Raw genomic sequence first — 26,926 nt, 5'->3', positions numbered from 1 at the left:
GGGAAACGGCGCGGGGGGAACGTTCGGCTTTGTGCGGACCAGGCGGGCCGCTCGGCTCCGCCGCTCCCCCCGCCACGTCCCCTCCCCGCTCTGCCCGGCCTCAGCCCCTCCGGCGCAGTGAGGGAGGGGAGGCGGCGGCTGGGGTTTCATTCGACGCCCACCAGGGGCTGAGCGAGCCTCCTTCAGTGCGCAAACGCGGGGCACCGGATAAAAGCGGGGCTGGCAGCCGCTGCCCTGCCTCGATGGAGCCGCCACACGCGGGTGACCGGAGAAGCCGCTAGCGGCCGCGCCGTAGCCTAAGCGTCCCCCCGCCCCTCGGGCAGAGCTTGGGGCTCTAACGGGTGCTCTGCAGCAGGAGGGAGCTGAGGTGAAGGGATCCGCTCGGACGCAGCGGAGGCGGCTGTGGCGGGGCAGTGAGCCTGAGGGAGGAGGGGGGCGATTAAACGTCTTGTGACATGGCGGAGTCTATGGGTATTTTTTCCTGTCTAACTCTTCTGTGCGTGTGTCTCTTGTTTCTCTCTTTCTCTCTCTCCTCAGGGTGCGTGGCCGGGGCTGCTCGCTCGGGTTCTGCCTGTTGTTGCGCGAAATGGCGGCCGGCGGCTCGGTGGGTTTGGTCGTCGGTTTTTTTGTGTAATTTTTTTTTTTTTTTTTTTTCTCCTTCCCCTCCTCTTCCCCTCCCCCACTCGTGCCTCGGCTGCGCCTCCGCAGCGAACCGCGGCGGGGACTGAGGCAGGAGGGGGAGGCGGGCTCTGTGCGCATCCAATCGGCGGCCCCGCCGAGCGGCACGACGCGCCCCCATTGGCTGGCGCTGACATCATCCTGCAGCAGGGGCCGCCGCAGCCGGGCAGGGTCGGCGCTGCCGGGGGAGGTTGGTGCAAAGGGAGAAAACGGGCGCCATGATCCCAGCGCGAGGGAGGACGGCGCGGGCGGGGGATCCCCGGCGAAAAGGAAAGCGGGAAGAGGCCTCGGCTTCTCCTTCCTTAGCGGGGCCGGGAGGAGTGGAGCGGGGGAAGAGAGAGAGCGAGAGAGAGAGGAGCGGTTTGCGCCTGCTTTTGTAACTGCGTCAGTCCAAGATGGCGCAGGGTCTCCCTGGAGAGGGAAGGGAGCCGCACGTCCGCCGGAGGTCATGTGACCGCGCTGCATTCCTGTGGGCTTTGGCTGCCGCCCAACGCGGCTGAGGCGGCGGTGGCGCTCGGGAGAGTTCGCGCTTCCCCTCCCCCAGCGCCGCCGTTGCCGCGTCGCTTCCCCTTCCCTTCCCCCCCGTAACCCCGCGCGCGAGGGCGTAGCCGCCGCCGAGGAAGGTTCTCGTCGCTCTCCCTGCTCCCCGCCCCTCTCCCGGGTGCAGCCGCGCTCGGGGGAGGCCCTCCATCCGCCCTCCGCTGCCGTAGCGCCCTCCTCGGCCTCCCCTCCCCGATGTAAGTCAGGCTCCGAGTAACCGACCGGAGGCTCTGGGCCCTGTGAAGTGACCTCATTACAGCCGTGCGGCGTCGTGGCGGAGCGTGTGGCGCTGGGGGGGGCTGAGGGAAGGGCCGGAACCTGCTCACGTCTCTGTTCTGTCGGAACGGCGCTGCTGGGTGGGAAAGGCAGCGCCAGTGTTCTGTGTGTGCTAGTGGATCCTGTCGGAGGAGCGATGTGGCACGCGTTACAGCTAGGCCGTAGAGGGCCTGCAGTGTTAGCACGGGGATCCTGGTGTGTACGTAGGGAAAAGGGGCCTGCGATGTGCAGGTGCTGCGGGCTCCCTTGTCTTGCTGCAGGAGAAGGATGTGGTAGTACGAGTCTGACCTAGGATTTCATTGCGTTAAAATATATTTTCTGGCTCTGTATTTTATCTCAGGATTCGGGGAGAGGGGAGGGTGAAAAATGTCCATTTTCCAATTCTAACCCGTCTTTCTTCTCGAGGAGCGTGGCCCATTGTACTGGTCGGGTGGGCTGCTCATGCTTTCGGAGCAGTTTGATGCTGGTTCCCACATCTTGTTTTTGTGTGGTACAACGTAAAGTAAGCCTCTGCACTTGACCCAGCAAACAAACTTAACATCTGCAATTGCTGAGGCAAATGATGGTGATTTGTTACATTTAGAAACGTCTGGCAGCACTTTTCCAGATGTTAATATGTTCAGTGGTATGGTTTGTTTCTTTTCTGTGCAGTGGCAACCTGGTGAGGTATGAAGCTTCAATTTCTGGTGGATGCGTTGTGTTAAAACAACTGGAATGGAAGTTATTGAGTATGTGACTAATGTAGAAGAATCCTGTATAATAGACACTACTTAATGTGTTACATAAGTAACGTGAGGTGGAGCCTGGTTGCATAAGAAACGGCTGGGGATGGGGAGCTGCTGTACGCAGTCCATATTAGCTGCAATTAGAGCCTGCAGGGTATGTGTGCCAGGGAAGGGAGCAATGGGCTTGGGAACATCTGATAGTGCTGCATTTTTCCTTTGTACCAGGAAAGAAATGGAGACAGTAATAAAAGATGACAGTGCGAAGGTTTTTCAAGTTTGGAATGTCCTCTGAGCTTAACTTCTGTGATGTACACTGTTTCCTGAAAGAAACGCCCCTTTTTTGAATGTCAGATGGTGGCTGTCAGCTGAGCCTTGCAGCAGCCAGTTGTGTGTAAGATTCTTGATCCTAAAGATTGTTAACTCTATTCAGAAAAATGAAGCACTGGAAATAGTGCTTAGGAGGAGGTAGTTGGTTTGTTGACCAAACATGTAAGTGACTGGAACGTTGTTTCTTTGTGTGTAGTCGTACTATAGCACAAGGTAAATAATCCCTTTGCAATAGAATCTTCTAGAGAAGATTCTGGAGCACAGTGATTCTTACGAGATAGAACAGATTTTATTTGGGACCTGACATGAGTATTTCCTTGGATACGTACTAGTGGAGAGCATTAATATGGGCTGAAGATGACAAAAAACACATTTCTACTTCATTAGTGCTTGCATTCTGTGATTACAGAGTGGGGAGTAGTTATCTATCTCACTGTAAGGGAACAATCTGAATAATTATGTTCTTCTATAAGTAACTCACATAGAATACTCAGAAATCAAAAGTTTCTCTGTGGTAGAAAGCTTTAATTCCTAAAGAAACATTTTAGGCAGCACTTTTTAATACCTGATTTTGTTTTAGGAATCAAGAGGTGGACTTTCTTAAAAGTTCTGTGTAATGGGTAGCTTGTTGTGGAAGCACTTGAACTGTGGAGTCTTTATGTTCTTATGGAACAACAGGAATGAAGGAATATTCTATTAATTTTGTTTGTTTCAAGCAGTCTTGTTAGCTGTTTTCAGGGGAGGACTGTCTTTGAGAAGTGATAACACTGGTGGTGTTGCAGTGTGGTTTTGAAATTATGTCTGTGATGTGTTCTGAAATTACTTCAGCTGCAGATGAGTAACAGCAAATGCACGTACTGCTCTGGGACAAACCTATGGGAAAGGGATTTGCTTGAAGGCCAGTCTGTAAGCTGTGCCTTTATCTGGAAGGTACGGGAAAAAGGAGCCGTAGGAGAGGGAGGTGTTAAAAGAGTAGTTTGTATTTATGGTAGCCAACCAGGGAGAGGAACAATTTCTACTTAACTGTAGTTCTTCCTTTTTACTGAGGGCATTTCAATTGACTGCTGTTCTCCAGCAGTTAGACTTGTGGTTCTGCCTTGCTGCGGTAGCCTGTCTGTGCGTAAGTGGTTTGTGCTTTTGCTCAGACCTGTTATTTAAACAGTACAGTTTACAGTACTACTCATACAAAGGCTGACAAGAGTTCAAGGGTACTTAGAGGAGAAGGAAGAGGGGGATACGAAATGTAATAGATCCGAGTGTGCATTAATGCCATAGTTGAAGCAGTGCTCATGCTGAAAGATGATCCTGTACCTCTTCCCAGCTGTTCATTCTTGCTTCTGTGCTGCCTTTTTTTTTTTTTTTTTTTTTTTTTTTTTTTGTAATGGCACAAGTGTTCATGTGGGAAGTGCCATAGGAGAACAGATTTAGTGTAAGCCTGATTATAATGGATCGTTTTTTAATGTGAACGTTGGCTGCTTGGATTCACAAACACTCTTGAGCAGGAATAGGAAGAAGCCGCTGCAGGGAGAAAGAATGGAGATGTACAAGTTTTACCTGCTTGGGGTTTTTTTCCTCATTAAAAAGGCAATTCTTAAGGAATCAAAGGGGCAAATCCTAAAGGCACTTGACCTATAGTGTCAGAATCAGTATAATCCTTGCCTAAGGAGTCAGGCATATTTAAAAAAAAACAAGTGTATGTAAGGCACTACTAGGTTGACCTGCAGTTATAGGGCCTGCAGGTGGAGGGGTCATTTCAGATGCATTGGTAGGATAACCTACAAAAATGACTAGGCTAAAGCTGGGAAAGAAGAGTTCCAGTTAAGAGTGCGCAGGATTTTGAACTTAATAAGCTTATTTTATTGAAACGGCATGGAACTTGAGGAAGGCTTTCTTGCTCCTGAAGTGACTGGTAATCTAGTAACTGGGCTGTTTGGTGAAGAATTACTTGTACTGGAAGAGTTCTAAGATAATCTTTGAAAAGCTTGTGGTCTCAGTGGGTTACAAGGGTCATTTGTCAAATTAGTATGTGTTACTTGCTTATATGTCCAGTGACTTTCTACTGAGTGGAAACCAATCAGTGTCACCAGATATTTCCACCTGGATTTGGAAGGACTCTTTGAACAGCAGCAGGACAGGAGCATCCTTTGCATGCCACCTGAGGGTTAGTGCTAGGATAAGCTTTTTTGGAGAAAAAAAAAAAAAGTTGACTCAGAAGGAGTAGCTGGGTTTTTCTGTGGAAGAAGGAGCAGGTGTTGGCTGCCAGTAAAAATAAAAAATATAATAAAAGTAGTTGAGAGGGACAAGCTTACACTTGTGTTGTCGGCTTCTGAGGTTTAATCAGTGTTTGCACTGGTCCAGCACGCTGGTGGGGCCTTCTTATGTGTGAGGTAGTATTCTCTCTTGATTATATACTGCTAGCCCAGAAGGCCTGTCAATAATAGTTCTTTGAAGATGCTGGAAATTGTCAGCGAGTGGATTATTCCTCAGCTGGTGTAAAGGTACAAGTGGGAGAGGCACAACAGTGGTTCTTTCTGGTTTGTAGGAAGAAAATGGGAAATGCTGCTTCTTGAGAGTTAGGCTGTGCTAGAGTGAGGAAATCACAGAGCTGTGGGCTCCAGGATTCCGGAACTGCAGCTCAAGGTGATCCTGTCACGGGGAGAGCAAAGAAGTGTTTCTCTTGTTTGGAAGCTTGGGAACCAAGCAAAGCTTTTGTACTTGGTGGTTACGAAGTGTTGTACTGAATGGGCTCCTTACCTCTGCTGAAACTGCTTAGAGTGACTTGTATGGAGGCAGCTTTTTTCAGAAGGATGGGGAACAACCAGAGGAACAAGACCTCAGTTTCCAGTCAGTTGACCACTTGTGGTCAAGCATAGAAACACAGTTTGACAGGTTGTTAATGATGTGCAGATATGCAGCATTTCTTTTTCAACAGTGAAGTGCAACTGGAGTGCAGCATTGCCTAATGTCTCCAGAAAGGATTAACTTCAGAAGACTGCTGTAGTCCTGGTCAGTGTGGCCTATTCAAAAGTACAGAATTATGATGACTGAATGCTATATTCAGACTGGGAAGCTTTCTGGCTACAATCATGTTTCCTTCTTGCTAACCTCAATGGGTTGGCAACTAATGAAACTTTGTGTTGGTAAAGCTTGTGATATACTTCTGTTTGGTTGATTGTCATATGTTCAGGTCTTTGGTAGGTGCTGGGTGCAGTGCTAATAGAGTTGCAATATACCAAACCCATACGAGTCCAGGGCTTACTTGTGCACAGATCTGGGGTGTCGCTATCAAAACTAGTGGGGAAGAGCTGTATGGAAAATAGGTACTTGGCGTCTGGTTCTGTCTTGTTCCTGCCCTGGCTGATTAGATCACTGTCACGTGGTTCCCTAAATTTAAGTGAAGTGAAAAATGAACTGGAGATTTATAGTTGTGCTGCTTTTAGTGTAACCTAAGCAGTAGCTTTGATCAGTCTTTTACCAGGGTAATTCTCTTCTAAGTGCTGAACTGTAGTATTTGTGCTGTTTCATTTTGGGCCATAATGTTTGTACTGCTATCTTATCTGAGACAGGAGATGTCCCTCCAAAAAAACAACAGGCCTTCTAAAATTAAAAGACTTCCTAAGAGCCTGTTTTTTAATACTGCTACTACCCCTGTACTGATTTAGAAGGCTGCTTTTTGATGAAATGAAACTGTTGGTTTTGTCAAGGTAATACTGCACACTGAATTTGTCTCCAGAGCTGCATGCCATCAGCTCAGTACTCATGCTGGAGCAAGCATATCGTAAGCTTATAAAGGCATGCTGGCCAGTTGTGAGATCCTATTTTTAAACTGCTTCTGAGAAACACTTCTGCCTACTGTCTCTGCACAAGCATAGGAAAGAATATACTTAATCTAGGAGCCACGATGTCTGGGCTCAGCTGACAGCAGTTTTTGAACTGAAGTATCTCCTCTTTAGAAGAGATAGTAAATTTGAATCTGTGCTGATTTCTGTTGGGGAGGGGAAATGACCATAAGTAAGAAGTAGTGGCAGTGGGCCTTCGAGTTCTTGACTTTAACTACCTGTAGTCAGAGACGGATCTGTGGTGCCTGACAGACTAACCAGACATGAAGAGCAAGAAATTGGGTTGTCAAATCACCTGCTCTGCTGTACTTAAAAATGCAAGAAATACTAATAGCAGGAATGTTTGTGGTGGTACTTCTTGTGATGAGTCTGGAACATAGGTTTTCTTAGTGTGCTGCAGACTTGTGGAAACTGTATTACTGTAATTCTGTGATACTGCCATGTAATACCCTTAAATTTCCATTCATTTTTGAAAATTGCATAAAAACGCAGCTAGGCTTTGTAGGCAAGCAAACCAGTTCTTTAAAGTTTTTCTTCTGTTTCCCAGATGCTCTTCTTAAGGCTAAACCTGAAATACAAACACTGAATGTAGGTGTTCAGTGTTTTTGCTGCAGCATTGAGGGAATCTTGAAATTGAAGGACCTTTCCAGGGTATATATAGAATGTTGTTTGGGGCAAAAATACGGAATGCAAAGGAAGCATTTAGATTGTTGTCTTTCTTTTAAATTTGCTGAAGAGGAATATTTCAAACGAGACTAACTACTATGAACAAGAAGGAAAAAATCATGCTGCTGTAAGATGGATTATAGAGAGTGAATCCAACCTACTGAATTCTGCGTGTCTTACAGCTTTTTCATTAGGTGACTCCTAAAACTACAGTTGGTAGTGTAGCCCTAACGAATGGGAGGGAATGGTTGTCACAAAGTCTTACTAGGACTGTATCCGCTTAACTCCTGCACTGTTAACGCCTGCTTAATGCCTGCACTGTTTCTCAGAGTTGACTGTGTGTAATTCTGTTTTATTATTTTTTCTGGAACAGGCAAGTTGCTCTTCTACCATTTCCCCCCAGGTATAGTGCTGCAGGTATTATTGGCCTTGCAAGCAGCTGTTAGCTACATTGGTTTATCTTGTCTTTTAATTCAGTGGCATAACTCTTTGGTAATCCTGTTCAGGTAAATAGGAGTAGTTATCTTCTTCGTGGTGTTGATTATCCAGATTCTGCCCTTTAGGCCAAAAACTAGAACATACTTGGCCTCATCCTATAGTTAGCAAAGCAAGGTGATGGGTTTGGGAGTGTGATACTTTCTCCTGCTTATGTCACTTAAACGTGTCTTATAATTTTAGTAACACTGTGATACTGCAGTGATGTTCCACCAGCTTTACCCGCTTTATAACTAGGTGAGAAACTAGGCACTCAGAGCCTGTTCTGTTCACTTTAATGGCTCTGCTTTACCTCCTCTGTTCAGAACTGTAGGCCTACGTCTCAAACTTTCCACTTCACTAATCCTCACATCCTTTCCATGTATCTTCTAAGTAGTACAGCACAAAGTAAGCAGAGATCAAACTGCCTGTAGCTGCTCCTATCTAGATGTGACTTGCTGGAGGGTACTGCTGCCTGTCTTTAAATGCTGCATAATGCATGGATTTGTCCAATAGGCAGCCTGTGTGTTTGACAGGAAATGTCTCATGCTTCTCTTTTTTTGCTTGAATAGCGTTGAACAGCAATTATGCACTGATTGTGCTCATTACAAGTAAATTCCACATCCTGTTTAGAATGGGATGTACATATGAAAAAGTACAAACATCTGTTGCATCTTCCTAGAAATAGCATCTTGCAAACTTAGATATTTCAGCTTCACAGCTGTTCAGAAGCTGTTCTGTATTTAAAATTCAAAGCCTTTACAGGTTGTATGAAGTAATAGTTTAAAATAGGCAGCTTTTTTTTTTTTTTTTTTTTTTTTTCCCTAACATGATGTAAAAATACTGCTCTGGAGTTGATGCTCCCTACCCTTTTGGATCATCAGTCTGTTCAATGGTGTTCTTCACTCCAAATAGACTATCAGAGAAAAACAAACAAACAAACCATGATCTGGTTGTCAAAAAGTCCACCAGACCTTTCTGTTTCTGCACTTCTTATGTTGAATCTGATTTTTGGATGTTCCCAGTTGGTCTTGGAGCAAATAAGAAGTTTCAGTACTGTTCAGAAACACTTTTACCATAGCTCTTAGGATGGAATCTTGCTCTATTTGTTTATGATAAATAAAGATGAGATGCTTTATTGAACTCGGTTGTTTTTCCTTTACATTAGTTTAATGTGTGAGCATTGATATTTAGGTTTTTTTGACAGTTCAGTTAAGCAAGAATGTGTCTGACTTGTGTTATCAGTTATAAGCTCCCTTGGCACATGGAATATTCCCTGTTCAGTGGAGACTCCTGGCCTTCTTGTCTGTTGCAGGAAAGAAAGGATGAAATGCCTTCTGTTGCAAACAAACTTGAAAAATGTCAGGCGTCCATTAAATCTGGTTAAACAAACTGTTCTTCAGTGCATGAAAGATGAAAGGGTCAAAAGCCTGCGTATCAATACATGTGAATACTTGTGCTTACAAATAATTACAGACTACAAACGGAGGATGATAAAGGCTTGTAGAGGTTAAGGCATCTGTTTTAGAGGAAAGAGTGAAAGTAGAGATGGGTTGAAGCAAAGAGTTGTATTCCCAGTGTTAACTGGAGACTTTTTAAAAGCAAACGAGCAAAAAAACCACCTGAGTGAAATTTGTTTGGCTTGGGCAGAAAATGAGCAGGCCTGACCTGTACTTCTTGACCTGCATACAAGTTTTAAGTACCTTCAGGCTATGTCTAGAGTAAATTGTAGAACAGATTAAAACAGGGGCGCTGTATGCAAGTGCAGAGTTTTAAATGACTGAGTTTAGAGGAGGATCTTCTCTGTATGGAAAACATCCCTATTTCAAACACTTCTGTTGCACTGTACATCACATGATTGCTAGTTGTTGTGTAACAGGAAAGCCTGGATGGTTCTTTTGTTTGTTTGCAGGTAGGGGGCAACTTGAAGCCCTCTTTCCATGGGGTGAGGAGAATGTTTCTTGATGATCTCCTTCACTAGTTTTCTGGGTGGGTGCAGCTGGATGTGCTTTGCTGTCCCGTGGGGTTAGCTAGTCTGTAGCATATAAGATCTACTTAAGCTTTTTTATTCTCAAGTTTAAGGGTCTTAATTTTGAAACTTAAGATAGTTTTGTTAGCATCTGAATGACGGTGTGAGTAATTTCTAAACATCAAAGGAAAGTAACCAAGCTGGTGGCTTAAGTTCATCAAAGACCTGCAATTGTATGTCCAAATTCCCACTCGTCCGCCAGACTTCTGCAAAATCAGCTTGCAGGTTTCCTTTGCAGTGTATGGACAGTGTGAAGTGCATAAGCCTAGAAACCACGTGAATGGAAAGGAGAAAGATTGGCCAAGAGTAAACCAAAGGGGGAGGTGTTTAATTAGATCTGTGTTTTACTTTGAGTGCTGTTTTGAAGCTACGTGTTCATGCCAAACTCAACTTTCTGTAGCTTTCTGCAATGGCAGATGTTCTAACCAGCCTCGTTACGTGCAGATGATGAAGCCTCTGAGTATGCCCCAAAGTATTGCTTGTGGTCTGTATCACCTAAAATTGTCTGTAGGATCAAGCAATCACTTGTTCTTTACTAGTACTTCCTACAGTTTGTGGGAATTCACCTTATGTTGATGGGTAGAAGTCATGGAAAATCTGTTTGTTAGGCATCAAGCTGCATGTGTTCTCGAGTCTTTTTCAGTGTTTGCATTAACTTTGGGTTTTCTGTAGAATGTTGTACCCAGCTTAAGTACAAAGGTGTTTATTTTCTTTGTCTTCCCATGTGAAAGAGAAACTGTTTAAATGGCTGATTTTTTTCCCTTTAGTGCAAGAGGTGCCTGAAAGGTGAAAATTAGTGCTTGAGTCCTCGTGTCAGAGTCCTGTCATTTGTGGTTGCTGCTTAACTGACTTCACGGGTATGAACAGAAAAAAGAGCTGTAGTTTAAAAATATAACAAGCTCATCTCTGCCCTCTGAAAGTAAACTTTCCTGGGACAACCTCCTGATCTGTTTGGATAATGATAAAAAGATTCTGGGCAAAAAGCAAGACTTCTGTGATTGTTTGCCCAGAGTATAAATATTTCATGCTTCTTTGAATGCTTGTGTGGCCTAAATCTTGCAGCAGTACCATCTCGGCTATTCTTAGGATTGGGGACCAGGAAAAGTGCTCGTTTCCTGTCTTCCCCTCCCCCAGAATCTCTTACTTTAAACAAGGAGGAAAAACACAATCCAGAGCTGCTTTATCAGTCCCAGCTGAAGAAGGGTGCCAGTCTGTCCTCACCTGTTGTGGAAAGAGTAGGGCAGCACTGCAGTTACATTGCAGCACTCTCAATATTTTCTTTTCCAGCAACGCAAAGGCATTGCGTTTCTCAACTAAAATGAGGATGCAGCTTATTTGTGAGTTATACATGGCTTCTCTCAAAAAGTGGTTATTACAACTCATAACTAGATCTACTTCTGTGATTGCTGTCTTTGGAACTTTGGTGCTATGCACAAGGCCCAAGCAACGTGAGAAATCAGTGAAACCGAGTGTCACAGTACCCCTTAGTATAGTGTGAATGTATGTAGGTAACAGCCATTAGTGTCTTTGTCGTCCTGCTGCTTCTCATCCATAGCTACACATTGCTTCTACATGTAGGAGTGATTTCTAGGTACTGGTAACAGCACCTGTTAAACCTGAGCTTTGTCAGAGTGCTTCCCTTTTTCAAAAACACACAAACAAAAAAGCCACCACCAACAACCAAACATTCTTAATTGCCAGCTTGAACCATAGCAGTATGCGGAAGTCTGAAGTAGCCCCTCTGATTTTCTCCTAAGAGAAGAATTTAAAACAAACAACCTTATCCTCTTACCTGTAGTAGTTGCTGTTTTGAAAAGTAGAATAGTATAACAACAGCTCTCTTGTTGCACAAGTTTATTGGCAGTGGTACATGGGTGTTAAAATCTGTGAGAGAAGAGTCTGGAGTGTTGTGTTGATGTCAAATTTGCAGTCAAAGTGCGTGTACCCTTTGTATAAATAATTTCCTGACAAATCGATGTGCAGCAATCCACCTGAGGTGGGAAGCTTCTTGGCACTGTGGAATGCGTACAGAAGAGGCCTGGAATCACTCAGGCAGGAGGCAGCTAGATGGTACCTTTGGCATGGAGAGGAGTCCGTGTGTGTGAAGCATAGCTAGAAGCAGGAGGCTTGTCTTAGCATGCTCCTCCGGCTTCTGAGTGTCACCAGTGGATAGAAGGGACCTTTCATTTCAGTGTTAGGTGTATTTTCCACAGCGTATTTTCCTCTTACGTAGCAGTGGTGGTCATGCTCTATTTGGAGGTGTTGGTTTACAGTTTCATTTGGGGTTTTGTTTCGCTTAAAGTTTGGTTTTGAAATCTGGATAGATCTCAGCTGCTGGCTGTGATTCTTTCTGCTGCAGTAAAAAAAAAAAAAATAATGCTAGTATTATCTGCTTGAACTATGTGTAGAAGGATACAGAGTGAGAAAATGTTGAACTGCAGGAAAAAAAGTCTGCTTCCAGAAAGTCTTACAGCCTGTTGCATCGCTGCTTAGGCACAGATAGAAAAGCCTTAATCATCCAGATTCATGCTGATTCAGCATTGAAGAGACATGGCACTGTGGTCACCTGGCCACTGAGATTCTTGAGTTTTGCTCAGATAAATTTTTCAATTGTAGATTAAAAGCAAGAAGTTTGTTGCTAGTTGAACACTTTCTACAGGCTGGTTGTGATTGTAGTTTGCTCTGCAGTTCGTGCCAAGAAGTAGTTTTAATGTCTTCATGGTAATGTTATAAGAAGTTAGTAATAAGGTAACAACTGTGTGAACACTTATGAAGTGTGACGTGAGTCACTAGTGCCTACCACTATTGAAAAGATAAAAAGGAAACATGAAACAATGTGTGTGCTACAGCAGTAAATCATCTGAAGGACAGTGGCTTAAGTCAACGTGTTCCTTTTAAGCTCTAGGATCTGCTACTGCATCTGAGTCTGTGGGTACTGAAAGGTCTGAATGTAGGTGGGACTGGTAGCACCACCCGTGTTGTTCTCAGCTTTTTAGCTTCCCAGAAATTTTAGTGATGAAGTTACAGGTGCTGTTTTGTTTTTGAAGGCAGCAGAATCCACGTGGGGAAATCATGCTCCATTCTTGTTTACATGCTGTAGAATAAAGGCTTTTGCTTATGAGAGCTTACCAAATGTTTTCCAGGCTGATCCTTTCATGGGAAAGGAGTGTATCTAAGTAGTGGGTGGGGTTTAAGAAGCTTTTGTTTCAAAATGAGCCTTTCACAATTCCTGATGCTGGTCAGATTATACATACCTCAGCTGTATGAAATAGATGCAGTTTAGCCATGTGTAACAAAGCCTTTTCACACGTATCTCTTGCAGGCTGGAAATAGCATTAACGAGATCTATAAGAGACTTGAGTGAATTCTTCATATAATGGGTACTCAAGACTAAGCTGAATGTATGAGTGTGCTCTGCTGATGTTAATCACCTCTAATTACAGTAATGTTTAGGCAAGAAAAGAAACCACTTGGTTCAAAGGTGGAAGATCAATAATAAGCAAGAAACTAAGTGGTAGGTTCACATATATGCATAACAAATAAGGGTGAAGGGCTGCATGAAGGGAAGGAATTGGTGAGATGATGATTTTGAACAGAGCTAATCTGGAAGTAGAGGGACTGTTGGTGAAGGCAAGTGTGAGTGAAAAGTGAGTCCTGTGTAGGGGCCTGCTGAAGTGAAATGGCTGTCATGTAATGGCATCAAGAAGTCAGTGCAGGACTCTGGGCCTGGAACCACAAAATTGACAAAAACATCTCTAAGATGGTGGATGGGATTGTTTGGCCTTGAGGCTGGAGGCGTCATGGAGGTGATGCTAGTTGGAGGAAAGAACTCTGTGTTGGTGCAGCAAAGTATGGAGCGATAGCAGTGGGACCGAGCTGATGGTGACTGCAGGCTTGGCTTGTGCTGGGGTGCTGCCAGCTCTCTTAATGAGCCCTAACTAGGAAGTGGGGTGTCAGGGCACGTTGTGGATGTGGGAGGCAATACCAGTTTGCGGTGTTACCTAAGCTGCTCTTCTCTGCTCCTGTCAATTACTGTTCTGACATCAAAGCTCAGTGTTCCGTCGCTGCAGTTGTGTTGATGGATGCTGAGAGCACGCTCTGAATAAGAGACTGCTCTGCTCAGTCAGTAGAGCACTCCTTCCCACACCTCAGTTTTCGAGTTGGGGCCCTTTGCAGACCCAGCTACAGTCTTCCAAAATGGAAGGGAGCTGTTGTATGTTGTACAACATAGATCTTCCAAGCCTGTGTTGCTACAGAAACACTTATTTTATTCACTCAGCAGTGTAAGTGGGTTTTCACACATCACATCAGTGCCTCGCATCAAGAGCTTAAGTAATGAGAAACTAATCACTAGTTATTAATGAAAAAAGGCCTTCAGGAATTGTCACTTTGGAAATCTAAGGCAGAGATAGGGGGCAAAATCTCAAAGGCATCTTGTTAAATATTTACCACAAGATGCTATTAGTTGTAGACTCATTAGCTTGTCACAATTTAACAAAACTATTTCTACAGCAAATATGAAGCAGTCCTCTGTTTACAACCTGACAAGGAAAAAATTAGGCAACGGCAAGTGGCCTGTAATTATGAACTTTGTAAAACAAGAGGTCTGGTTGTTCAGGCAGCCTGTTCTGATACTTCTCAACTTTTTACTGTTTGATTTTCTAGTGTTACAATAGAGATGAGCTGAACTTGATTTTCTGCAAAAGTTTCTTCTGAGCATCAAACATTTCTCACTTTCATTTCATGAGTTGAAACAATGCAATTAAAACAATGAGCTTAATGACACAGCAAGTCTTGCTTCATCCCCCACTCCTTTCCGTGATAGCTCCAGTCCTTCACAAGTAATGCTGCTGGAGAAGCTGATGTTTACAGCTCAGTCTGATGCTTTTTGAATACAGCCTTCAGTCTTCTCTAGCAAATTAGAACCAGATGGGAACGGTAGGGAGCAGAATGGAATTCAATTGTGTTTTGTGGCTTGTGATGTTAACAAAACTGTTAGGTTTTTTTATTGTTATTTTGGCAAGAAAATGGCTGGTAATCCTCCTGGTCCAATCACTGTAATGTGCAGTTTCCTTCCAGCGCTTTGGGCTATATGCACTCACTGAGATGTGTTGCTTTACTTCCACCAAAGTGGTGGACTGCAGTATGAGCATATTACGCAGATATTTTTTTTTTCCAAGTAGAAGGATCAAAAACCAGTACATCTAGACAGAAAAGTGTTTTCTCTGCTCATCTGCACTGCTAATTCTGAAGCAAAATGCCTTCTGCAGCATGAAATAAGTTTTTCTCCCTTACGCTGCCGTAACTGAAGGCACCTGACGTAGTGGAGTTTGATGAGGGAGATGGACTCATTCAAACCAAACTGAAATGGTCATGGGATCTTCATTGTGGACAGGAAAAGGACTTCTTCATGTAGCTGCTGCTGTGCTGCTTATGCTGATTGGTGGGCTCTCTCAGGAAGAGATGCAAGCTGGTGAATCACAGAAGTGACACTTCCTGTTGGGCCGTGGGGATTTTCTTACAGCTTTCCCCCGTGTAGCCACTAGAGCTGGTTTTGTGTAGCCTGTGTGCCCAGACAAGAACTGCTCAGAGACAGAAGCCAAACAGTTATGCATAGAATGTAATCGTTTCTGACTCAAATTGTGTCATAATTGCAAAAATATTGTAGGGTGTGGTAGGAAGTGCTATGTCTAATATTGCTGAACGTCGTAATTTGCCTAGAAGAGCACAGTATGATAATTCTAATTAACATACAAAGGTGGGGGAAAGATTTGCTCTACCCTCATCATTTGGAACTTGTTAATGTGCAACAAGTTGTTTCAGTATGCTGGAGTTGTATTGGTTTTCTTCAAGTTGCTCAATTTTAAACTCCATTATTTCTAATTTCCCACAGAAAGAAAGTCTGCATGCAGGAGAGAAAGTTGTGACTTCAGAAAGGTTACTTGGGGCAGTGAGTATTGGAAGCAGTGGTAAAGCCTCAAATTATTATCAGATTTCTTTCAGAATTGAAAATATGTAATGAGAAAACATAGTTTAAAATAGTCTGTATCAATTGACTATTGTGAAATACATACCTGGTCTTGAACAGTTATTCATAGAAATATTCCAAACAATTTCTTACAGTACTGTATTCTAGTGTCAAAAACAAGACTTGTGCTGTTACTCAAACCTACTCGAGGAGAGTTTATATATACCCTGCTTCTTTGGTGATTGTTCTTAATAAACTGGGTGTCACAACTTTAAGAGGTGGACAGGCAGGAAAGAGGGTTGTCATGCTTTCAGGCAATAACTTCAGTACATGAGAAAAGAATAAACATAACTGCTACTATTTTTCATAGTAATCTGCTCAATTAAATCTCACACTTCTGTAAAGCAATGGCATGCTCTGCAGTGCTTAGAAATATCAGCCTGCTGCTTTCTGGGAAGCATATTTCTCCAGGGCTTAAGTTTAGGGCTGGGTCTGAAGACTCTTAATGCCTTTATTGTGCTGTCTCTACGGTGTTGTGATGGAAATATTTCTGTGGTCAAGTGGAAGTTGGGTTGTGTTTTTTTTTTCGTGTGGTCTGTTAGATAAATGGGAACACTTTTGATACGAACACAGAAGCTTTCTGGATGTGGAATGATGAAATGATGCATTATTCCTGCATGCAATTTTGTTACTTCTCATCTGGTGTTGTCTTTTTACCCCAGTGCCAGATGTGAGCTCTGGAAGAAGAATCCTTCCTCTCTCATGTTTTAACCTTTGCTTATTTGCTCCAGTCCTTGTACAGCAAAACTGTTCATTGTGGTGGACTGCGTTCTGGTGCACCTTTGAGGAAGTAGAAGAGTTGTTGCAGGATTTGGATTAGAGGACCACCTGGTTTTCTCAATGTAGTATCTTACATTCAGCTTCCAGAAGAGACCATTTCATAGGATAATCTGTGTTTCCTAGTGTTTTGAATGCAAGTGTTGCCACTGCCTTTTGAATTTTCATTTCTGGGCTCAGGTGATCATAAAACATGAGCTGGTATGTAAAGCTCTGCCTGAAGTGCAGTCCTCACACCATTTTTAACAAGTAGAACTCATGCTTCCATTCCTAAATAAAGTTCTTGTTTGGATAAAAAGGGCTGTATGTTTTAATTAGATACAGTTAAGGTCCATGTGCCTCATTTGAGATACTGAGATTTTTTTTCACATATTTTTAAATGAAAATATTCCTTACCGGTGAATGACAGCCGTGTAAACTACTGCTAGACTGTGTGAGTATTTGTTGAAGGAAAAGCATGTTTTCAGAGTGTGGTTTTTGGACTTCCAGACTGATTACACAAGCTCAAGAAGGCCCACCCCACATCCTGTGTAGAAAGCCAGTTCACAGAAATGCCCATTGTTCATCGGGATTATAAGTCACTGTACTTTCTGCCCAGTCCCTTTTTCAAAGCGCTATATGGAAAATCTTAATGTAAATGGACTGCAGCAGCTTAACAAGTGCTTGGTCCTGCCAGGTACTGAGCACCCTACTCATACTGAAATGGAGGGAGGGGGGAATAAACACACTGGCCTCTCTGGCTAGAGAACAAAGGTGTTGTGTTGATAAAAACAGCTGAGGATGTTTTATTAGTTCTGTGAATCAATTGATAATTTGTGTACTTTGAGCCTGAAAGTTGTGGCAGCCATGCTGGTATTTACTTTCTTGGGGAGAAGAGAGGAGCTCCAAGGAATGCAGTTTGCTGCAAGCCTGGTAAATTTGTCTTGGCAGTGCTTCCTCCCTGCTCACTTGCTAATGTAAAAGGAGGAGATGAGGTGTCTGGATCTCATACCCCTCACTGCTGAGATCTGTGCCATTCTACTTACAAGTTAACTGGACGTACCCATAAAGAAGGAAGCTATTGAGCAGTCACTCACCCTTTCTATTTTTTTTTTCTGCTTCACCTAAACTATTATCTTGGAGAATATATTTTTAAAAGGTGAGGTACAGTTTGTCATGTTACATTTTCTAACAGGAAAAAGTGTTTCAAGATTAATTTTAAATTTTATTCAGTGTATGTACATATATATACACACAGTGAATAAAACTGATATTGCTTAGTAGAGTTCAGTGTCTGTTTAAGACCAAAATATCGGTTACAGTGATGTTGAGGACAAGCCTGCCATGGGAATATTCAAGGCTGTATTGTGCTTTACAGCAGTCCTCTGAAAGGAATCCCCTCTCTTCAGTTACTGCCAGTCTCCTGAATGTTCAGCATTCCCAAAACATGTGGCCCATAAAATGAGATTATAAGGGAAGGCATTCAAGTAAACAGAAGTTCCCTCAGGACAAGATTTGCTTTCTCAAGTGGAGCTGCTGCATGCTGCAGCCTGGCTGCTGCTGGCCCCATCCCTGGCCAGGGCCTGGCACTGCTCCTCCAAGCGAGCCAGCTCTGACGCTGGCAGGGTGTGCAGCCTGCCCCTGTCCTGGGGAACAGTATTCTTCTGAATAGCTGGCACAGCAGAGCCCCTTCACTGTATTTTTGGAAGGGCTCACCTGATTACAAGTAAGGGGAACTCACCCTTTCTGTGTCTGCACGTAGCAGTAAATGACTGGTCCCATGGTGTGGAGCTAGCTGCCAAAAATCTGCAGTGGGTTGTATCCAGCAGTGACTGTACAGTACTGCTGAAGTGGCCCAGTGTATTCACGTAATGAGTTCTTGGATGAGTGACTGTTTTGTTTTTTTTTTTACATCCGTGTTTCTTTGAACAGCAGTTATATTGGTGGGCAATAACGTGATTATCTCAGTGATGGTGTGGTCCTGTCCAGCCTGTTTGTTGAAAGTGCTCATGCTCAACTTCAGTCTGTAGTTTGAACTCTCTCTGGTTCTCTGTTGAATCAAAATATTACATCAGCCTCAGTGAGGAGCATTCCCAGACCTGCTCCCTCGTGGTCTGCATCTGGTGCTGGCCCTGCCAATTCACTCTGTGGTTGCTGCTCAGCAGGATTATGCAGCATGAGATATATCAAAGCACAGAGCCTTCAGACTTTGTTCCTTTCAGCGTATTTTCTTTCACATTTAAAAATAAAACCACAAATCTCAGATGTCTTTTGTCCTTCTTTCTGTCCAGGGGATGTTACTCACCCTGGTAATGGTTCTGATGGTAGAAGTCACCTTGTGCTGACAGTGAGACTTCAGAATTTGATGGCCTTGTCTCAGCTTTTAGAGATACCACTTTGTAACACAGCATGGAGACTTCAGTTTTCAGAGGTTGCATTCGGAAATGCTTGTTAAGACAGTAAGAGTTCATCAATTCATGTACGCGTGTTCCAGGCTGGCTGGTGTCACGCTGCTGGTGGCTGTTAGTGGGATGTGTTGATTTCGTGATCTGTGTGGGACAGAATGCAGACTAGTGCCTCTGAGACTCAGCGTGGTTAGGTGTTTTTTCCATTACCTTTCTTCAGGGTGACTCTGAAGAGAAACTGTTAACACTCGTTGCAGTTGGTCCTAGTGTGAAGCTTTGAACAAATTCAGCAGTAAGAATTCTCAGTTTTCTGAAGAAACCAAAGCCTGCAACTCTCCTTTCTTATTCTGTACTGAGCAACCCTGTGAGCAGGGAAGCCAGCCTGGTCCCTGTCCTGCTCAGAAGCAATGAATTCATGCGCCTGTGTACACCCTACATTTGTCCAAGCAAAGAATTTCTTGCTACAGATCTGAAGTTAAAAACAGCTCTTCCATTTTGCTTGTTGGTAATATAGGTTAACTTCTTTCCAAAACGTTCAGAATGCGTAATGCATTTATGAAATCAAAAGCTGTAAATTCAGGGCCTGTAACTCACTGCATAGATGACTGTGGAGTTGCCAGCAGTGACTGCACTCAAGAGTAACGTCAGCATCACAGATGGGCACAGCTCATGTATCTAGAGGGTCCTGTTAACTGGGTGGGTATGGGGTGCATGAGAGAGCAGGCTGCCTTGGGATTATGCCAGTCTGCAGATAGCACTACTGATTATTGTAGACCTTTAATTCTCTTCCAGGTGGGAACTTTTTTGGAAGGCCTGTGGCTGCTGCATGTTCTGTACCAAAGTGTATTTAAAGCTGAGAGTTGTTTGTTTCTCACAATATTTTCTATATGAACCAGTTATATATTCATTATATTTCAAATGTGTGAGTGTTAAAAACCAGGATTGTTAGATCACATTTTCCAAAGCTTGAGGAGATTAATTATATTTTTAATACATCCAGGTTTATAGGATCTGCTGAATTACGAGGGAGAGTAATGACACAATTACTGTATTTTCCAAACATAAGGTAGAATATATAGATCCAACAACAGGGAACTGAAAACGTCTTGTGAATAATAACAGCAACACCTGCTTGTATTTCACTTTATAATTTCTGTGTGGGGTCGTTTCTGTTGTAGAAAATTATGTTTTATGAACAAGCTTTTGAGGGCAGTGGTACATTGCTAAAGCTGCAGCATTTTATATTATGCCGTGCAGATTCTGTCTCATAAATCAAAGGAGACATATATCCATGACCTCAGCTCCAAGAGTTCTGAGGTTAGCGTTGATTTAAATTAACATGGTTTATATGGGAAAGGTTTTCAGAAATCTTGGAAGATTGGAGCTGTGTTCAGTGGAGGACATGTGGCATTGAAGCACCGAGTGGCTGCTGCAAGCTGCCCCTTTGGCTTCAGCAGGTTGTGCGCTATTAAAACTAACTGAAACCTGCAGGTGGGACATGCTGCTGAGTTAAGTGGAATCAGCATTAATTACTCAGTAATAACGAGTTGTAAGCAAAGCAGATATCCTTATGGGAGTCTTTACCAATTCATTTCAACCTGTTCAGTAATATAGAGCATCATTTAATGATTCAGCAAAGTTGATGATGTTACCTTGGTTAACGCGAGCTTCCTTTCCCCTCCAGTTCAGCTAGACTGTGGCACTGTCAGTCAGGTAGGAGAGCTCACCTGAGTGTGCTGATTAAGCAGAAAACTGATTGCTTTCCTTGTAGCAGCCACTTGATGCTTTTTAACTCTGAATTGGCTTCTCATGGGAGTCACGTGAGTGCCAGGGCTAGTGCAAGTGAAGCAGGATGGGGAACCTGCTGCTTTGTCAGCAGTCAGTGATCAGATTTTGTTTCTCACAGTTGTATTGCTAAGTTTTACACAGCTCTCTGGAAAACTGAGGACGTTGAAGTGTTGCCTCCCAGCAGCTGAGTGCAGGGCACTGCTGCTCAGGTTCTCAGCTGCTTGGCCCAAGGCCAGGCAGGGGACACAAATGTGATTGGCTTCTTCTGGGATCTGCCTAGAAATTTCTAGGGTCGATGTGAAGAATTCTTACCAATAAAGCATGGTTCAGATGATCCTGTTTGTATGTTTTCATTCAGATGAGGTGACATGGTGCCACTTCTGTCTAGGCAAGTCTGTGCACAGACAGGTTTAGGCACACAAGCCATCCTGAAGGAGGCTGGAGGTATTCAGTGCAGAGAAGGTAGTAGTAAAAAAAAAAATAAAAAAATTCAAGTGCTGGTTAATATCACCAGCAATGAACTAGTGTAACTCAGTGTGCAAATCCCAGCCAGTTTTATCTGGGTCATTAGACTGGTGTCAAACTACTGAATTCAGTTTTTAGACTGAGTAAGACATTAGAAGGTCACCATCACCTTGGAAAAAACCTTCATTTTCCATGTGCGTTGAAAGGCCCTGTGCACCCTCTCTGAGGACTGGATTTTACTGTTATGAGTGACCCTAGAGATTACTAAAACTGGAAGAAGTCAGATGAACCAAACACTATTTCATTTTCTGCTTAGTGCAGTCGTTAGTGTTATTGGCAGTGTTTGATATGTATTCAGTTTCAGTGGGTTTTTATGTTGGTTGTGTTTCCTGTCTTATATATTAGCATAATGATGTCATTCTTGTGTACCACAAGAATGCTGGGGGGAAGCACGGTTGTATGTTCTTCCTCAGCCTCTGCAGGAAAGGCCTGGCCCTCCTGTGAGATGACTTTGGATCTACTTTGATGTTTGAAATCCACGTGGGAGGGTCTCCTGTTTTATGTGTCTCCGTATGTAAATGTGGAGCAGAGCAGGAGGAGCGGACAGCAGAAGGATTTCATGCTTTCTTCTGTAGGAGAGACTTGCAGGATCATCCGTGTTCACCTCCTGTCAGTGAGCAGCTGGAACCTTTGTGACCCCGTGCTGAGCTGTGGAAAGGCAGGAATGGGCAGGGAAGCCGCCTACCCCTGAAGCAAACAAAGCAATGTAATGTAGGAGCAGGAGCATCAGCCACATCTCTGCTCCTTTGGCTGGGCACTGAGCGTGAGAGGAACGTACTGAGAAGGCCCTGTCTGCATGGTGTTCTTTGGTGACCAGGAGAGCAGCAGGCCCTGAGCAGAATGTATGATTCTGGCGTGTCCTGAGGAGGCAGTGAGTGTGGGAGTAGTTTTTCCATGGGGATATCTCTGGGAGCAGGCAGGTCCCAGCACATCTGGGCAGGTAGGCTTGGGCCTGCTGCTCTTGCTGTGGCCTGAAGCATGCAGCATGCGCCAGCCTGAGCTGTACAACAGGAGCAGTCATTATGCAGAAAGCTTGAAATGATAGAAATCTGCATATTAAAATGAAACACTTCTGGAAGACTCTGTCCCTTTAAATCTCATTGGAAGTGTCTCTTCCAGTGTGAATCATTTGCAGCTGTAGAGGACCCTGGGCAGAGCCTTCCTCTTTGCTGAATAGGGTTGTCAGAGCTCCCAGGGTCAAAGCAGGGAGAAAAATACCCCGATTCATTTCCCAGCCAGATGCACATAGGAGAACTCCCCATAGGGCTGCTGCTGGGGGAGTTGTGACTTTGGTTTTCCAGTCACTCTGCTCTATATAAGCAACATTATGCAGCTCAAAGGTCCCACCCAGAGGACTGAAACACCCCAGAGCCCATCCCCAGGCAGCGCACAATGGTGTTGATATGACTGTTGCTACAGAGGAAGTGGCTTCTGTTATAACCAGAGAGCAATCTGCCAAAGTCCACACTCTGGGCAGTTGCCAAGCTAAGTTTGACAAAAATATTTGACTTTCATCTTAGCTTTTTCTGAAGATAATTCTCCTACTTCCTACCATTGAAATCTCACCTATGCAAGGATTTTTATTTTTACATAAACTAATTTATGTTTTTACTGACAGAAAGTGAAATACAACAGATTAAAATCTTTAATAGGTCATGAAAATAGTGTAAAATATTGTCAGTACAGTAACAAAACTGGCTTTAGGGTATATGCAGCTCAGAGCGTTGCTGAGGGCTTTTTTGTTGCTGCTCAGAGCAGTCAGTTCTCGATGTGAATTAGGCACTGGAAGTACTAAGAGATACTATAGCAGAGAAGACAGGGTGTGAAAGCTTTGGGATATTTGAAGCTTCAGGCGCCCCCTTGTGCCCTTTCTTTTTTGTGTTGCAACGCCAGTGAGCACAAGGGATGCAGTCTGCACTTAGAAAGCAGCGGAGCCTCAGCTCAGCTGGGGTTTGGGCTGTACTCTGGCACTTGCATGGTGCTCAGTGATAGTTTGGATGTGTAGGAGTTGCTTGTTGACAACTAATGCAAAGTTCACCCCAACTATACAATGTGCTTATTGAAAAGTTTTGAACATACAAAAGCTGTTTTGCTAAAATACAAATTTTTGGATTCATTTAAATGTAGCAAGATTTGTGGGATATAGATTTTGTCTGCTGGGCCTGATTGTAAGTTGGGTTTTGAACCTCCCTGACTCATAAGAATACTATACAAGCTTAGATTTCTTCTGATCTATTCCTTACTATGTTTTCAATCATCCATCTCAGGACATGGAGAAGATGGAGTTCTTGAACACCTTTGTTGCTACAGTCTTTTACAGTTTAGGCTGCCCCTTGGGAATCCTAGACCTGGAGATAGGAAAGAGAGTGGGGAAAAGAATACTTCCCTTAATCAAGGAAGACCTGGTCAGGGATCATCTAGGCAAACTTGCTGCACACAAATCCATGGGCCCTGATGAGATGCACCCGTGAATGCTGAGGGAGCTGGCAGAGGTGATTGCCAAGCTGCTCTCTATTAATTGGAAAGGTCATGGAAAACAGGAGAGGTGCCTGTGAACTGGAGGAGTGCCAGTGTCACTCTGGATGTCATCTCCAAACAAGTGAAAGAAGAGGAGGTTATCCAGAGTAGTCAGCTTGGATTCACCAAGGGCAGATCATACTTGACTAATTTGGCAGCCTTCTGTGATGTCATGACCAGCTGAGTAGAGGCAGGGAGAGCAGTGAACGTTATGTACCTTGACTTCAACAAGGCTTTTGACGCTGTCTTCCATAACATCCTTGTAGGTAAGCTTAGGAGGTGTAGGATAGGTGAGTGGACAGTGGAGTGAATTGAGAACTGTCTGACTGGTGCCCAGAGGATTGTGGTCAGTGGTGCAGAGTCTGGTTGGGGGCCTGTAGCTAGCTGTGTTCTCCAGGGGCCAGTACTGTGTCTGTTCAACATCACTGACCTAGATGAAGGGATAAAAGGCCCCCTCTGCAAGTTTGCAGATGATATAAAACTGGAAGGGGTGGCTGACACACTAGAATGCTGTGCTGCCATTCGGCAAGATCTGAACAGGCTTGAGAGCTGAGTGGAGATGAACCTGATGAGGTTCAACAAGGACAAGTGCAGACACCTGCACCTGAGGAGGAATAACCATATGCATGAGGACAGGCTAGGGGCTGACCTGCTGGAAAGGAGCTCTGTGGGGAAGGACCTGAGTGTCAGCAGGTTGGTCATGAGCCAGCAGTGTGCCCTTGTGGCCGGGAAGGCCAGTGGTATCTCAGGGTGCATTAAAAAGAGCGTGGCCAGCAGGTTGAGGGAAGTGATCCTCCCCCTCTAGTCTGCCCTGGTGAGTCTACATCTGAAGTACTGTGTCCAGTTCTGGGCTTCCCAGTTCAAGAAAGACAGGGAACTGCTAAAGAGAGTCCAGCAGAGGCCACAAAGATTATTGAGGGCCTGGAGCATCTCTTGTTTGAGGAAAGGCTGAGAGACTTGGGGCTGTGCAGCCTGGAGAAGAGAAGGCTAGAGAGGGATCTTGTCAATGCTTATGAATATTTAATGGCCGTCAGTCACGTGAATGGGGCCCAGTGGCAGAAGAAGGAGCAACTTACAGATAAAAGCAATTGAGCATTATGTATACAGTGTGTTCTTTGAGGATTAAAGGTGTTGCTGATTTCCATTGTACTGATCCTGAGAAGTTGTAGACTGGGCCGTCTGCCATTCTGTGGTGACAGTTCTGGCTAAATAGCAGTTTCTATCAATGTACTTCTCCTGAGTTTGTTTCATACAGCAGTACCTAGACTTTAAAGCAAGAGTGACCATGGTATACTTAGGCAGGTTCCATCTACTTCAGTATTGCTTCTCCAGTCAAGTAAGTGAATACCTTATAAAAGCCTAAGAAAAGGTCAAGTGTAAATGCTTATTTATTCACTTCTCACAGCCTCTGACCATTTTCACTTCTCAAGCTGATTATGGGTTTTGTATATTTAGCAAACTTTGGACAGATCACTTTGCAAGATTGTCTAGTCTTCACAACATCTTTTGGCAAGGAGTTCAGGAAATCAGCTGGCCCCTGAGTGAGGAGACACCTCTTTTTCTTTGTGTTGAACTGCCGTTATCTTCAGCGGGTGTTATATCAGCCTTATATTGGAAGAAAATTTAACAGTCCAAGGTGCTCGGGATTTTACAGTCCTCTGTTATATCCTTTCAGTTGTCTCTTTTTTCAGTCTGAAAAATCCTGTCTTATTTAATGGAAATTGTACCATATCTGTAAATAATACAATCTGTAAAAATAAAATAAAAACAAAAATCCTGATAGTTGCTTTGAGTCTTGAATTTCTACTGGGGACTGAATTGATGCTTTAGGAAGTTCTTATCGTAACCTCAGTGTTTTACTTCTGAGTGTTAATGGTCAGCTCTGAAAACACGCAGGAGCAGGTATGTGCAAAGTTAGAATTGCTTTTCTGCCTATACATCATTTTACATTTACCTACATTGAATCCTACTTGCTATTTTATGACCAATTCCTGTTCTGTCTGTTGCCCCTCATGCTCACCACACTGAATATCACTAAACTATCATAATCTTGTCCACCCCATTTTTTAGTATGCTGAGCCTGACAGCTCTATCACAAGTCTCTGAGGAGCTGTGCTGGTGAACTTTGTCTACTGAGGTCACCTTGACCAGAAAGAAAGGACTTTAAACAGCTCTTCTGCCATGCAAGGACCTTTCCTTAAAAGCCTGGTTGAGGAGCGTGGTTGGAAGCTTGCTGGCAACTCAACTATGTTTATCAACCAAACCATCCTCATCCACAGACCTTCTGAGCCCTTCAAAGACACTTGATAGGTACTTAATGCAGACAGTCTTGGTTCTTCCAAGGTGTCTCATGTTTAATAATAGATGTTTAATAATTTTATTCCGTGTTAAAGTTTATACTACTTGCTGATAGGTGAAGTCACCAGAGATGATGAAAGAAACAGGTTTTTTGAGTAGTTAGACCTCTTGCAAAGTGCTGAGTGAAGCTCTTCAAAAGGCAGTGCAATTTGAATGGTTTGCATAGCTGAGATAGCTAATGTAAATGGATTCAGTAACAAATCTTAGCAAAATCAGCCATTCCCCAGCACAGACTGCTGTCATTAATAATTTGAGCAATGTTTGTGGGTATATAATCGTTCTTTCATTACTACCTACTGTAAAATAACAACAAAAGGCTCCTTGTGGCTGCACAGTGTAACCTCTGTGTTTGAAAACCTGACGGTGTCAGTTCTGATGCAGCTGTCAATAAGAGATGATTTGCAGATTTACTCCAAAGTTATCCAGTGAAAGACAAAATAAAAGGCGAAAAAAATTCCAAAAAATCCAGCAATTTGAAAATAATTATCATCTTTATGTTACAGGTCATCAGAATTATTGCTCAGTGAAAAATGCAGTGACAGTTTCCAGAAGAGTGGCAGATTGGCAGATGTTTCATAAAACACAAGAATGCACTTACTAACATAGGCCTGTTAGATCTGCACATGCACAATTTGTGTAAGAACTCACAGTGGTGAGGTACAAAGGCTACACTGTTTGTAAATGGAATAATTCAAATTGATGCACTGTACCTCATTCAGTGGTTGTTTTGCTTTGTGTATGTGTATGCTTTTCTCTATTAACACCCAGTAAGTAGTGAGTTTGACGTAATTAAAAGCAGCATATCTTGCATTTACAGGAAGAAGGAAGAGTTGAGAGTGTGTACATAGATATTCGCTGTGGAGCTGCTGGTTTGTGGTAACTTCTTTGTATGTCAGTCCTTTTTCTGCATTGCAGTGGTTAACTCTTCCTTTTAAAAAAAGAAGAAACATTTGAATTCATATGCTTTCTAGATGTGTCCAGGGGCCAACTCTGAG

At 43.6% G+C, this 26,926-nt stretch overlaps 1 long non-coding RNA gene across 1 annotated transcript in view; it reads left to right on the top strand.

Moving 5' to 3' along the window:
* Window positions 1-1,291: 1,291 nt before the first annotated feature.
* Window positions 1,292-26,926, top strand: part of LOC122180874 — a 47,387-nt gene continuing 21,752 nt past the window's right edge. Inside the window, exon 1 of the long non-coding RNA XR_006179247.1 lies at window positions 1,292-1,415. This is a non-coding gene — a long non-coding RNA (uncharacterized LOC122180874). The remainder of the gene's footprint in view (window positions 1,416-26,926) is intronic.

The sequence above is a fragment of the Lagopus leucura genome, unplaced genomic scaffold (assembly GCF_019238085.1).
Source record: "Lagopus leucura isolate 7727_CA_CO unplaced genomic scaffold, USGS_WTPT01 Super-Scaffold_100008, whole genome shotgun sequence".
NCBI lineage: Eukaryota > Metazoa > Chordata > Aves > Galliformes > Phasianidae > Lagopus > Lagopus leucura.
This window is presented reverse-complemented; position numbering and strand designations above follow the sequence as displayed.